Genomic DNA, 16,367 nt, shown 5'->3' on the forward strand with positions numbered 1-16,367 from the left:
TTATGCCACTCCCTTCTGGCTTGTAGAGTTTCTGCTGAGAAATCAGCTGTTAACCTTATGGGAGTTCCCTTGTATGTTATTTGTCATTTTTCCCTTGCTGCTTTCAATAATTTTTCTTTGTCTTTAATTTTTGCCAATTTGACCACTGTGTGTCTCGGCATGTTTCTCCTTGGGTTTATCCTGTATGGGACTCTCTGTGCTTTCTGGACTTTGATAGCTATTTCCTTTCCCATGTTAGGGAAGTTTTCGACTATAATCTTTTCAAGTATTTTCTCAGGTCCTTTCTCTCTCTCTTCTCCTTCTGGGACCCCTATAATACAATTGTTGTTGTCTTTAATATTTTCCCAGAGGTCTCTTAGGCTGTCTTCATTTCTTTTCATTCTTTTTTCTTTATTATGTTCCACAGCAGTGAATTCCATCATGTTGTCTTCCAGGTCAATTATCTGTTCTTCTGCTTCAGTCATTCTTCTGTTGATTCCTTCTAGTGTAGTTTTCATTTCAGTTATTGTATTGCTCATCTCTGTTTGTTCTGTAATTCTTCTAGGTATTTGTTAAACATTTCTTTCATCTTCTCGATCTTTGTCTCCATTCTTTTTCCAAGGTCCTGGATCATCTTCACTCTCATTATTCTGAATTCCTTTTCTTGAAGGTTGCTTATATCCACTTCATTTAGTTGTTTGTCTGGGTTTTTATCCTGTTCCTTCATGTGGTACATAGCCCTCTGCCTTTTCATCTTGTCTATTTTTCTGTGAATGTAAGGATACGTTTACATTAGACCTATAAAGAAACAAAGAAATAAAAAATATTGTACTTTTACTTTATGGGTATTCAAATGGCCTAAATAATCTATGTGTTCAATTTTTGTGTTTAAAAAGCATAGTGATAGCAATTTTCTGGACACATTTTAAGATCCATTTCCACTCTAAATGAAGTGAACTCTAGAACAGTTTTAAGAAAAATCTATGTTTTTCAGGCATTTAATTGTGGAATTTTGAAAGTTCCCTGAAATGTCTCTTCTTTTACAATTTGACTGTGAAGGGGGTTAAATGTTTTTTGATAATCAAAATCTATGTATTTATTCATTCAAAAATGTTTATGATACTGCCAGGCACTATTATAGTTATTAAGGATTTAATTGTAAACAACAAAAAAAGCACAATTCTTACCTTTATGAAACCTACAGTCTAGTAGGAATAACAAAACTAAGGAAACGTTTATAATATACATCTATATAAATAAAATATATCAATTCTGAGAGGTAATTATAGAGTGCTATAAAGATTTATGATAGAACTAACTTCATTTAGTCAGAAGGCAAGTTTCCCTGAGAAATTTGAGATTTTGTGGATGAGTAGAAGTTAATTTGCTGAAGTACATGTGAATATTAGGTTTACCTTAGGGTAAATAATAATTGTTGAAAATGTCTTTATGAAGTGTTCCATACACTTGTCCCTCCATACCCATGTGTTCTGCATCTGCAGATTCAGCCAACCGCAGATCAAAAATATTCTGAAAAATAATTCTAGGACATTCCAAAAAGCAAAAGTAAAAGATACCCCATGCTGGCAACTACTTACATAGCATTTACATTGCATTAGGTATTATAAGTAATCTAGAGGTGATTTAATCATACGGGAAGATTGTGTAGATTATATGCAAATACTAAGCCATTTTATATAAGGGATTGAGCATTTCTAAATAACAAAACCCTGGGACCATGGAACCAATCCATCACAGATACTGAGAAAGGAAATTTTTAGATACTTTCAAGGAAAGGATTTCTAGATAGAAGATAATGTCAAAGCTCAATAATAAAATAATAATTAGGCACAAGTTTATCAGGTTATTTGAACCAATTATTGCAGATGAGGCAATAGAATGGGAAGATGGAAAAGGAAAGGATATATTTTGTTTGGGGCTTTGATATGAGTACTGTATCATTCTTAATTATTATAATATAAATAGGTAGAAAAATGTATAATCATTACTAATATTATAAAATAGAATATAGATTGTTATAAAACTACTGGAAAGAAAAAATAAATCTATCAAAAGCTGAAGAAAACTCAATAAACAGACTCAGTAAAGAAGAATTGTCTGAAATAAGAAGAAATATATCACCACTACAAAGTAATCACTACATTTGTTAAGGGGGTTAATTACCCTTTTAAAAAGTAACAAATCTTGGTATATTATTTAGATTCAATTATATGCTATTTTCAAGAAAAACATTATTGCCTGATGTCGTAGGCAACCTACAAAATGGCCACAAATAATCTTTGCCTCTAAGTATTATTTACTTTGATAATCCCCTCCCCTCGAGTGTTGGCTGGATTTAGTGACTTACTTTTAACAAATAGAATATGACAGAAGCAATGATGTATCACCTTTTCCTTTCAGGTTTTATTTTGCTTTGAAAATAGATACATTAGTATTCTGTGCATAAATCTGTGACAATTGCCATTCAAGTTATATTTGACAGTTTTCTGTCAAATCCACATTCCTGTTTTGTGGGCTAACAGATTTATATATGTGTCCAGGCCTACTTAAGTGTATGACTGGTCTAAGATAATCTTTACCACTCTTAGCTCATTTTATCAGCCTCACTTGAATGGGTCATGTAACCCTGTTTTCCCATAGGTATGTAAATTAAAGGACATTCAGGATAGTTTTGAGAAGGCCTTTCTTTCCTGGAGAAAAGAAAACTTAAAAGAGAAATAACTGGTCTTATCCTTTCCTCATGCTCTTTGATTTTAACAGTGGATGGTTGGGGCCATGGCAGCCACGTTATAAGCACCAAAGAAAGATCATGGCAGTCCTGATATCACAGAGCAACCTTGCCAAATCCAGCAACAGCTCTCTTCCAGACTTCTAGTTATGTGAGAAAATCAAGCCAAAAAAAATTTTTTTTTATGTCCCTGGGAGTAAGATTCTGTAACTAGTTGCCCAAACATTTCTGATTTGTTACTCCTGAGAAATATACACACTTAGATAATATTGATACATCAGGATCCTGTGTCTATGTTTTTAAAAGCCATCAAGATAATGGCACTGATAACTCACCTGAGGAGGAACTCCAGCATTTTACCTGTATCATCCATTTAGGTATCTTAATAACTTGTTCTAAATATAAAATGTGTTCCGGCCTCAAGGGATATAATGGTTGTTTTGGCTAGAATGGTTACTTCTGGCTCATTCATCTTCAGAGGTTTAATCCTTTAAATTCTTTGTATAGTCTAAATGTAGAAACTAGAATTTTAACTTGAGTTAGAGTTCTGAAAATAACCACAATCTATCTATTTTTAAATGTAACATTATTCAACAAGATCTGTCTATCATCTGTCTATCATCTATCTCTATAGCTAATCATACTTCATTCAAATATATATTTAGATTAATATTATCATTATGTGGCATTTTATCTATATATTTATAGAAAGCTAGAGTAGGTCTGATAACTAATGAAGGAACACATATGTCTGGTTCAAAAATTCTACTGCTTGCTTTTCTCTTTAGAGGTGTTAAATGGGCTGATTAAATTGAGGGGTTTCATATTCATTAATCTTAAGTGTGTGGCTTATAGCCATTAAATATTTATATTTATTTATAAACTGTTCCCAAATTAGAATAAAGTGAACACAGTAGTTTTGAAGAATTATTTGTCTGGGTATCAGCTTTAGAAGTTGATTGGTGAACAGGTTGTTTTATTTTCTAAGTAAAATTTAATTAAATTCTATGTCACCACTGCCTGGTTCTACTAGCAATGTGTAAGGTAATGACAACATGGGTTAGTGTGAAGAAACCTAATCTAGAGCGAGAAAAGTCTGAGTTTACTTTTCATTTTGGCATTATTATACGTATGATCTTGAACAAAACTTTTCTGAACATCCATTTTCTCATATCATTGCACTTCCTCATATGGGTGGTTGGGTGGGGCCAGAGGTCTAGTGCTGGCCAATAAGTGGTAATCAAGTATTATCTATCCCCTTGGACTTGATGATTTAATTGCTGGAAACAGATCATCAGAAGTTGTCTTTCCATTTGTGATAGTGACAAGCAAACTATACATAGTAGCTATTTCAGAGAGTAGTTTTGTTCCAGAGAGAGGACAACACAGAAAACAACCCAAGCAAACCTCCATAGATATATACACCAAACAGAAAATAAGCCTTTATTTTTTAAGCCTTTGATATTTTGGCAATTTTATTGCACCACAACTTAGTATATATTTAGTGACAGTTATTGACAGGAATACAACAAATACATCAACAACTAAGAAGCAAAACTACAACAGTTCTGGACATCTGAGGCTGCCTGATAAGTGATAGTTACAGTTGTCACAATGACTATTGGTAATAGTCATTGTCATTGACATTTGATATTTTTAAATTTATTCTTGGAGCTGGTTTATGGAATAAGATGGCTAATTTTAATGACAAGTACAGTACTTTCCATCTTTAGGTTGAAAGGTAAAGAGGATGACAAAGATGTGATTGAGAAAAAGGATGGAAGAACTCTTTTTAGACTGTGAAGATTTAGAGGAGTGGCATTCTCTAAAACTAGATTTGATGTCTAGAATTCAGGATAACCAAAAAAAGTGACTGTATTTTAAGTAAGTTAGCCTCCATGGATCTAAGCTCCCATTCACAGGAAACCAGTTAATGTTTCTTGAAACAGTAGTAATAATAAATAATAAAAATAATCCTTAAATCAGGATAATGAGAGCAATGATATTTTCATAACTTATACTTCAATGGTTCTATGGCATAAATTGAAGAAAGTTGCCTCTGCCATATTCACTATGGTAAACATATATGGTAAATCACCACAGTACTCATAGTTAAAATTACATATAATAACAAAATATATAATGCATATATGAAATTTATCTTCCTCTCTCTTTCCCTCTTTTTCTCCCTCCGACACACAGGAAAATACACAAACAGAAACAAAAATTTTAAATTATTCTAAATTGAGAAAATATTTCCTCCACAACAGCAAGTCAATAAAGAACAGTATATATCTGAAAATTGTTTTGCTTTCTCAATATTATTTTTAAAATTCAAAAAATTATTGAAAAACAAAGTAATATGTTATATTGCATCCCTTAATCCATGTCAAAAAAGTATAATTAACGCTACAAATGTATAATAGATGATTATTTATGTCTTGCAAATATAGAGAATATGATATGGTTCCTTACCCTCCTCAGTGAAAGAAAACACTTGCTGTATTGAATTTCCAAATGGAATAAAACAATGATTTGGATTTTTGCAATGCTTATGTTTCTCTAATTTTGTTCTACGTCTAAATTCTGTCATTTCTTCAAGGGAAAAATGTTTCCTATGAATTTTCACTTTGGTCATATGGAAAAATCTAGCACTGGTGTTGTAAGAATTTTCGTTCTGGGACAAAAATGGTAAAAACTGGAACTCTTGTTTAATATGTTTACCTCATCACTGAGAAGATTATTGTCCCCACTGCTTTACCCATTTCCTCATAAATTTATGTATTATAATGGAACAAAATATCTAGTTTTTATCTTAATTTCTCTAATTTGGATTAATTATTCATGTTTTTGAAATGTTTAAATAGTAATTTGCGAAGATAATTAGATATTTATTTTCTCATCAAATATTTCAATTATCTGATTTTTTTCTTCGGCTCTGCACAGACATCAAAATATATAAAATTTCCTAATAAACTGAACATTTAAACTACAACCATGCTAGGAAATATTTTAAAAATATGATTCTATAGTCTTTGTAAGGAAGGAAAGGACCACATATTCAATTTCTCCTTTTATATACCCTTAAGTTAAGACTAAAGAAAAAAATAATTTGATAGCTATTTATTTATAAAGACAGAACAGTTTTGAAATATTAATCCATGAGCTTAATCCTCTTAACATCTTCTATGTTAATAATAAGAAACATCATATTATTAGTAGTGATACTGTAAAATATAGGCATATTTAACTGCTTGAAAAATAAATAAAAAGTTAGTAAAGGACCAGGGCCTTGATAAAATGGCTTATGGCTGGGCTAGAGTAGGAAATTATAAGATAAGCCGGGAGCATCTTTTAGTGCCAGAAATTAATCAGTGCTCAAAAGCACATGTGCACACACACACACACACACACCCCATATACAAACACACATACACACACAAGATTATAGGAATAAATCAAAGAGACACAGAAGCCAACTGAAAGATCTACTACTGGCTATATCTGGGACAATTTGTGCAACAAAATAATACAGTATTATTTGATTATTGCCACATTTTAAAATAAATATACATGATTCTTTACTGATATAAACAAAAACAAGGAAAATCAGATATAGTGTTACAGCAAAGAGGTGCATAGGAGCCATAGACTACCTTAATAAAAAGTAACACTGAAGTATAGGTGCATTTCTTTAGTTTTGTGATTACATTTTGCTATCGTTATTTAAACAATTCTGGATTCTGGGCTGCAGCCTCTGAGGGTAGGATCATGTAGATCGAATAATCAATCCAAACAAAGAGGAAGTCAGGAAATGAAGTATTCTGAGGATGATGCTGAAAGAAGAATGATACATCATTACTCTTTATGCTGGGAACATTATAAGGCATAGTTTTGATATCCTGTTATCCTTCATTTACATTATCATACTAGATAATAAAAATGTATCACGTAGTTTTTGTCTCAAAGAGAAGACTCTTTCATTTTATTCACCTTCTTTGAGTTAGTTTAGTAGCCTATTTAGTTCCATTAAAATGGCAGGTAGATTTATGGTCAAGTTGTCTGGTAAATGATTTTTTTTTTCTTAATATGTGTTATACAGGGTATCTTTTCTCACATCATGATTTATTTGTGGAAAGAACCAAAGTAATTCCCCTCTGTTTGTTCCATCAACTTGTCCCTTCGCTCTGCACAGTCAATAAATTATTAGCCCAGGAGTAATGTACTATTTTCTTCTCTTTGTATTTGGATATGTATTTGTGTGAGTGTTTTGTGTGTGTGTGTGTGTATGCTCAACATTATTATTAGCTAACTGTATGTTAGAAAACATGCTATGTACCCTAATGAAAAGATCTCAGATATCATGATGTTGTCCCTCTAGGAAATGTCAGGATGTATTAGCAGAAACACCTCACTGCATGCATAATTATTGCACCTACTTGTTCCTACAGAACTGCCTCCCTTGGCATTTTAAGGAATTTCTAATCAGAAATGTTTATAGGCATTGAATAGCATTGATTAAAACTCCCACTTTCCCTGTAAAATATTTCTTTTTTTTTTTTCCAGCTTTTTTGAGGCATAGTTGACAAATAAATTTGTAAGATATTTAAAGTGTACATTATGGTGATTCAATATATGTATACATGGTAAAAAGATTCTCACCATCTACCTAATTAACACATCCATCACCTCACATATTTATCTTTTTATTTTATGAGAACATTTCAATTCTACTCTCTTAGTAAATTTCAGTTACATAATACAGTGTTACAACATAATCATCATGTTGTACATTAGATCCTTAGAAATCCTCAGTAAATGTTTTGTCTATTCTTCCATTGCCTAATAAAAGTTTTCATCTAATGCGTTAGGTGAGGACAGAATTCAGATATCTGTGTATTTTCTTCCAAAATTGTTTCAGAGCCAAACCTGAGATATCACACCAATGTATTTACAGAGAGAGAGAGAAGAGAGTCTACTTTCTCTACTCTTTCCCAAGGGCCTAAATACTATCAGCAATTGAATAATTATTTCATTTTAATTTGGTGAATTTTTAAAGTGTTTCAAGACTTTTCTCTATCAGATAATATTTCTAGATGAATATCTGATTTGTTGAATTGGGCTCAAAAAGTAAAAGTTGAGTGGATCAGTATTAAGTACTTTTAATACTATCTCATTTTCATCTCTGCTCTTGCATCATAAAGCCAGTTGTCATAAAATCTTCCAATAACCACACAGAGGAAGGTGAAACTTGTCAAAACTGGTTTCAGGTTATATTTGATTAACTTGCTTCCCCACTACCAAATTGCTTCCAAACAGATTGGAGGTTTGAGAATAATTTCTGCCTTCTCCCACCATCAACTATTGCTAGTATTTGCCTCCAGGAACTGGAGATGTTAGTAAACCAAATAGCTAGGTTTTACTAGATAGGTTAGTAAACCTTTTTTTTTTATAAAGGAAAGACATTGCTTTAGTTACCCTCTGAGCATACCAATGGATGTAGTAGGAATTAACTCCATTTTGGCCTCACCTGCATCTTTTTGTTGAACTGCTTTACTTTATCATGAAGCTTCCTAGAGCTCCTATTTTCAGCCATACAATTGAATGTTTGCATCTTTTATTTGACACAATACAATCACCTATTAATAGTATTAGCATCTTGGGCTCTGATTATACCACAAATATTTCCCTCAGTTGTTTTCATTATCTCATATTCTTATAGTGTACTTTGGTGTACTCCAATATGGTGGTCCCCAACCTTTTTGGCACCAGGGACCAGTTTCATGGAAGACAATTCTTCCAAGGAAAAGTGGAGGTGGGAATGGTTCAGGCAGTCATGTGAGTGATGGGGAGCGATGGGGAGCAGCAGATGAAGCTTTGCTTGCTCCCCCGCTGCTCACCTCCTGCTGTGTGGCCCGGTTCCTAACAGGCCATGGACCTCTACCAGTCTGCAGCCTGGGGGTTGGGGACCCCTGTTCTAATATGTAATAAATTTATAATAAGGAATATATACTGATGAACTTTTATGTATATCATGTCATTCTCCATTCTCCATTTTCAGACTAGAATCCACTGTAGTCAACCCAAATAACAAAAATAGAAGAAATAAATGGATAGTGGTATGTTATGCCCCAAAATGGATGAATCTCGGAGACGTAAAGCTGAACAAAAACAGACACACAGAAGAATACATATGTATGCATGCCTGCATATAATGTATGAAAATAGGTAAAATGAATGTGCTATAATAAAAACTAGTTAATTTGTGCCCTGGAAGAAGACACAAGTACTATTATTTTCTATTTCTTGGTCTGAGTGGTGGTTACTTAGTGTCTTTATTTGTAAAAATTTTTTGAGCTATAAATTTGTGTTTATTCAATTTTGTATGTTGCTGTGCTTTAATGAAAATAGCTTAAGTCAAGTATAAAATGTAGGAAAATAGGGGACTGCAATAGATGGACTGATCTCCAGATCAGTGCCAGTGGGTAGGTTATGTTTTCACAGTTTTATATTTGATTGTGAGATCAGCAGTGAGGTTGGAATAGAGATTCTCCCAACCTCTCTTCACAATGTGTTTCATTGTGACAAACTTAGATGTGTTGTTTTTTTTCCCCTGAAGTCTAATCATGCTTGTCCTTATAATACGTATATTTAATGAAGTTTTCATAAGCTTTGCCCAAGAACCTAGATGATTCATCAGTTAAGATTGTAACTTTTTCTAATTTTAGTGGGAAATTCAAAATAAAATTATAATTTGGCTAGATTATTTTAATAGAATCTTAACTGAGTCTCTTCCTATCCCTCCTCACTATCGACTCCAATCTTTCCGTCTCTTCTTAACTCAAGTGATTCTGAGAAAATGTAATTTCAATCTGATTCCTTTTCTTAAAGCCCTGTAATAACACCTTAGTTCAATCATATTTTAAAAGCTCTGTTATCTTTCTGACCTCATAGCCTACTTCTCTCTCCCTCAGGTACTCTTCTCCAGCCACACCCGCCTTCTCACTATTTCCACACTTACAGTCCCTTCTGCCTCAGTACTTGTCCTCAGATATACTCTTGTTCAGCTTTCTCACAATTTTCACATATTTGTTCAAATTTGAACCCCTGACATTATTCCAAATTTCATGCCATCTTTTCTTTCTTTTTTAAAATTAATTTTTATTGGAGTATAGTTGATTTACAATGTAGTGTTAGTTTCTGCTGTACAGCAAAGTTATGCAGTTATATATATACATATATCAACTCTTTTTTAGATTCTATTCCCATATAGGTTATTACAAAGTATTGAGTAGAATTCTGTATGCTGTACAGTAGGTCCTTGTTAGTTATCTATTTTATATATAGTAGTGTGTATATGTCAATTCCAATCTCCCAGTTTATCCCTCCCTGCTTCCCCCTTGGAAACCATGAGTTTGTTTTCTACATATGTGACTCTACTTCTGTTTTTTAAATAGGTTCATTGCCACCTTCTCTTGATTTATTTTTCTCCTAAATGTTTATAACTGTATGGAATATTCTATTTATTTAACTTCTATTTCACCCACTATAGGCAGAGATACCTGCCCCCACACCCTGTTTTGTTCCCTACTATTTCCAGAACTTAACAGCATGCCTGCCGTGGTCAGACCTCAATAAACATTTGTTGAAATAATGAATAAAATACATTATTTTCAATTGAAACCCTTGGTTTCTTTTCAGATGTGTGGGCAAATGTAATGTTAGTGAAGAGATAATTCTTGTCTATATTGACATGAAATGAAAATCTAGATTTTCATGCTCTTCTGTATAGAAATTATAAATTGATAGGTATGAATAATTTACAATAAATTCACTATATCTTGAATAAAGTTCTCTGAATAAAATTAAAAACATTTATAGTGAAAGCTACCAAAGAAGCTCTTATTTAGGTACTAATATAAAAATGATTTTTTCATATGTGTACAAAAATGAGATAGGAGGAAGAGTTTCAGGGAAAATACATTTAAGATATTTTTAAATAGTTCAGAACATCAAACGGTGATACTTATTTATAATCTTGATTGTGGTTAAAGAACTACTTTATCTTCCAAAGACATAATCATATGACTAAATCTTAGTGTTTCTTTCAATGAAGAATATTTTTTCTCTCCCTCTCCCATTACTGACCCTAAGCACCCCCCCCCCAACAGTAAAGATGTGTTCTCATTAAGATAGGATCAGCAACAGTATTACTGGTGAAGCAAGAAAATGAAGTAATATTGTTTTTCTTTAAAGAAGTCAAGTTGTGAAAATAAATGTTGGCTCATATATTCAAAGCTTTAATGAATCTGAAATGAGAAAATGGGTAAAATGAATAAGAGTAAATGTAAAATCAGAATAAAAAGAAAGCGTGAGTGGGAATGGAGATGGATCATATATGGACTTAATTAATTGACTTCTAATTCTTAAATATGGAAAGAGATGAGGTTATCAGTTTTAGTCTCCTACCTGGAATCGAATGCACAGTGGTATTTCCTATGTGTTCTCTCTCACTAACTCCTCTGGTATTTTGTTGAGGTATAGACATATTTCAAAAACATTTACTCCTCCTTACCAGTTTCATTTCAATAACTGTTTGTTGCCTTTGGAAGACTTTTACTATCCAAGGTGCCAGTGGATAGTAAATAGCTACCTTAACATACTGTGATAGTGTTTATATTTCCTTGAAATGTTACTATTTTGCTATTTCTATAATACTATTTCTGTTAATCTTGAGAATAATTGTCAGTCAAATAAAATGTGACATATTTCCTCATGTTGATTATACTTTAAATATACAAAGAACTTTAAAAATGGGAAATTAATATTGTCAAGGTATGTTTCATCTCTAATTAGACAGGATGTCTCAGCTATGGCTGGTGCCCCCGTCCTTCACCTTTTTTTTTGTTTGTTTGTTTTTAACATCTTTATTGAAGTATAATTGCCTTACAATAGTGTGTTAGCATCTGCTTTATAACAAAGTGAATCTGTTATACATATACAATATGTTCCCATTTCTCTTCCCTCTTGCATCTCCCTCCCTCCCACCCTCCCCATCCCACCCCTCTAGGTGGTCACAAAGCACCGAGCTGATCTCCCTGTGCTATGCGGCTGCTTCCCACTAGTTATCTATTTTACATTTGGTAGTGTATATATGTCCATGACACTCTCTTACCCTGTCACATCTCACCCCACCCCCTCCCCATATCCTCAAGTCCATTCTCTAGTAGGTCTGTGTCTTTATTCCCGTCTTGCCACTAGGTTCTTCATGGCCTTTTTTTTTTTTTTTTTTTTTCCCTTAGATTCCATATATATGTGTTAGCATACTGTATTTGTTTTTCTCTTTCTGACTTACTTCACTCTGTATGACAGACTCTAACTCCATCCACCTCATTACAAATACCTCCATTTCATTTCTTTTTATGGCTGAGTAATATTCCATTGTATATATGTGCCACATCTTCTTTATCCATTCATCTGTCGATGGACATTTAGGTTGCTTCCATGTCCTGGCTATTGTAAATAGAGCTGCAATGAACATTTTGGTACATGACTCTTTTTGACCTATGGTTTTCTCAGGGTATATGCCCAGTAGTGGGATTGCTGGGTCGTATGGTAGTTCTATTTGTAGTTTTTTAAGGAACCTCCATACTGTTCTCCATAGTAGCTGTATCAATTTACATTCCCACCAACAGTGCAAGAGTGTTCCCTTTCCTCCACACCCTCTCCAGCATTTATTGTTTCTAGATTTTTTGATGATGGCCATTCTGACCGGTGTGAGATGATATCTCATTGTAGTTTTGATTTGCATTTCTCTAATGATTAATGATGTTGAGCATTCTTTCATGTGTCTGTAGGCCATCTGTATATCTTCTTTGGAGAAATGTCTATTTAGATCTTCTGCCCATTTTTGGATTGGGTTGTTCGTTTTTTTGTTATTGAGCTGCATGAGCTGCTTGTAAATCTTGGAGATTAATCCTTTGTCAGTTGCTTCATTTGCAAATATTTTCTCCCATTCTGAGGGTTGTCTTTTGGTCTTGTTTATGGTTTCCTTTGCTGTGCAAAAGCTTTTCAGTTTCATTAGGTCCCATTTGTTTATTTGTGTACTTATTTCCATTTCTCTGGGAGCTGGGTCAAAAAGAATCTTGCTGTGATGTATGTCATAGAGTGTTCTGCCTATGTTTTCCTCTAAGAGTTTGATAGTGTCTGCCCTTACACTTAGGTCTTTAATCCATTTTGAGTTTATTTTTGTGCATGGTGTCAGGGAGTGTTCTAATTTCATACTTTTACATGTTCCTGTCCAATTTTCCCAGCACCACTTATTGAAGAGGCTGTCTTTTCTCCACTGTATATGCTTGCCTCCTTTATCAAAGATAAGTTGACCATATGTGTGTGGGTATATCTCTGGGCTTTCTATCCTGTTCCATTGATCTATATTTCTGTTTTTGTGCCAATACCAAACTGTCTTGATTACTGAAGCTTTGTAATATAGTCTGAAGTCAGGGAGCCTGATTCCCCCAGCTCCATTTTTCGTTCTCAAGATTGCTTTGGCTATTCGGGGTCTTTTGTGTTTCCATACAAATTGTGAAATTTTTTGTTCTAGTTCTGTGAAAAATGCCAGTGGTAGTTTGATAGGGATTGCATTGAATCTGTAGATTGCTTTGGGTAGTAGAGACATTTTCACAATGTTGATTCTTCCAATCCAGGAACATGGTATATCTCTCCATCTATTTGTATCTTCTTTAATTTCTTTCATCAGTGTCTTATAATTTTCTGCATACAGGTCTTTTGTCTCCTTAGGTAGGTTTATTCCTAGATATTTTATTCTTTTTGTTGCAATGGTAAATGGGAGTGTTTTCTTAATTTCACTTTCAGATTTTTCGTCATTAGTGTATAGAAATGCAAGAGATTTCTGTGCATTAATTTTGTATCCTGCTACTTTACCAAATTCATTGATTAGCTCTAGGAGTTTTCTGGTAGCATCTTTAGGATTCTCTATGTATAGTATCATGTCATCTGCAAATAGTGACAGCTTTACTTCTTCTTTTCCGATTTGGATTCCTTTTATTTCTTTGTCTTCTCTGATTGCTGTGGCTAGGACTTCCAGAACTATGTTGAATAATAGTGGTGAGAGTGGGCAACCTTGTCTTGTTCCTGATCTTAGTGGAAATGGTTTCAGTTTTTCACCATTGAGGACAATGTTGGCTGTGGGTTTGTCATATATGGCCTTTATTATGTTGAGGAAAGTTCCCTCTATGCCTACTTTCTGCAGGGCTTTTATCATAAATGGGTGTTGAATTTTGTCAAAAGCTTTCTCTGCATCTATTGAGATGATCATATGGTTTTTCTCCTTCAATTTGTTAATATGGTGTATCACATTGATTGATTTGCGTATATTGAAGAATCCTTGCATTCCTGGGATAAACCCCACTTGATCATGGTGTATGATCCTTTTAATGTGCTGTTGGATTCTGTTTGCTAGTATTTTGTTGAGGATTTTTGCATCTATGTTCATCAGTGATATTGGCCTGTAGTTTTCTTTCTTTGTGACATCTTTGTCTGGTTTTGGTATCAGGGTGATGGTGGCCTCGTAGAATGAGTTTGGGAGTGTTCCTCCCTCTGCAATATTTTGGAAGAGTTTGAGAAGGATAGGTGTTAGCTCTTCTCTAAATGTTTGATAGAATTCGCCTGTGAAGCCATCTGGTCCTGGGCTTTTGTTTGTTGGAAGGTTTTTAATCACAGTTTCAATTTCAGTGCTTGTGATTGGTCTGTTCATATTTTCTATTTCTTCCTGGTTCAGTCTCGGCAGTTTGTGCATTTCTAAGAATCTGTCCATTTCTTCCAGGTTGTCCATTTTATTGGCATATAGTTGCTTGTAGTAATCTCTCATGATCTTTTGTATTTCTGCAGTGTCAGTGGTTACTTCTCCTTTTTCATTTCTAATTCTATTGATCTGAGTCTTCTCCCTTTTTCTCTTGATGAGTCTGGCTAATGGTTTATCAATTTTGTTTATCTTCTCAAAGAACCAGCTTTTAGTTTCATTGATTTTTGCTATTGTTTCCTTCATTTCTTTTTCATTTATTTCTGACCTGATCTTTATAATTTCTTTCCTTCTGCTGGCTTTGGGGTTTTTTTGTTCTTCTTTCTCTAATTGCTTTAGGTGCAAGGTTAGGTTGTTTATTCGAGATGTTTCCTGTTTCTTGAGGTAGGCTTGTATTGCTATAAACTTCCCTCTTAGCACTGCTTTTGCTGTGTCCCATAGGTTTTGGGTCGTCGTGTTTCCATTGTCATTTGTTTCTAGGTATTTTTTGATTTCCCCTTTGATTTCTTCAGTAATCACTTCGTTATTAAGTAATGTATTGTGTAGCCTCCATGTGTTTGTATTTTTTACAGATCTTTTTCTGTAATTGATATCTAGTCTCATAGCATTGTGGTCGGAAAAGATACTTGATACGATTTCAATTTTCTTAAATTTACCAAGGCTTGATTTGTGACCCAAGATATGATCTATCCTGGAGAATGTTCCATGAGCACTTGAGAAAAATGTGTATTCTGTTGTTTTTGGGTGGAATGTCCTATAAATATCAATTAAGTCCATATTGTTTAATGTATCATTTAAAGCTTGTGTTTCCTTATTTATTTTCATTTTGGATGATCTGTCCATTGGTGAAAGTGGGGTGTTAAAGTCCCCTACTATGATTGTGTTGCTGTCAATTTCCCCTTTCATGGCTGTTAGTATTTGCCTTATGTATTGAGGTGCTCCTATGTTGGGTGCATAAATATTTACAATTGTTATACCTTCCTCTTGGATCGATCCCTTGATCATTATATAGTGTCCTTCTTTGTCTCTTGTAATAGTCTTTATTTTAAAGTCTATTTTGTCTGATATGAGAATTGCTACTCCAGCTTTCTTTTGATTTCCATTTGCATGGAATATCTTTTTCCATCCCCTCACTTTCAGTCTGTATGTGTCCCTAGGTCTGAAGTGGGTCTCTTGTAGACAGCATATGTATGGGTCTTGTTTTTGTATCCATTCAGCCAGCCTGTGTCTTTTGGTGGGAGCATTTAATCCATTTACATTCAAGGTAATTATCGATATGTATGTTCCTATTCCCATTTTCTTAAATGTATTGGGTTTGTTATTGTAGGTGTTTTCCTTCTCTTGTGTTTCTTGCCTAGAGAATTTCCTTTAGCATTTGTTGTAAAGCTGGTTTGGTGGTGCTGAACTCTCTCAGCTTTTGCTTGTCTGTAAAGGTTTTAATTTCTCCATCGAATCTGAATGAGATCCTTGCTGGGTAGAGTAATTTTGGTTGTAGGTTTTTCTCCTTCATGACTTTAAGTATATCCTGCCACTCCCTTCTGGCTTGCAGAGTTTCTGCTGAGAGATCAGATGTTAACCTTATGGGGATTCCCTTGTGTATTATTTGTTTTTTTTCCCTTGCTGCCTTTAATATGTTTTCCTTATATTTAATTTTTGACAGTTTGATTATTATGTGTCTTGGAGTGTTCCTCCTTGGGTTTATCCTGTATGGGACTCTCTGTGCTTCCAGGACTTGATTAACTATTTCCTTTCCCATATTAGGGAAGTTTTCAACTATAATCTCTTCAAAAATTTTCTCAGTCCCTTTCTTTTTCTCTT

The sequence above is a fragment of the Balaenoptera acutorostrata genome, chromosome 12 (assembly GCF_949987535.1).
Source record: "Balaenoptera acutorostrata chromosome 12, mBalAcu1.1, whole genome shotgun sequence".
Taxonomy (NCBI): domain Eukaryota; kingdom Metazoa; phylum Chordata; class Mammalia; order Artiodactyla; family Balaenopteridae; genus Balaenoptera; species Balaenoptera acutorostrata.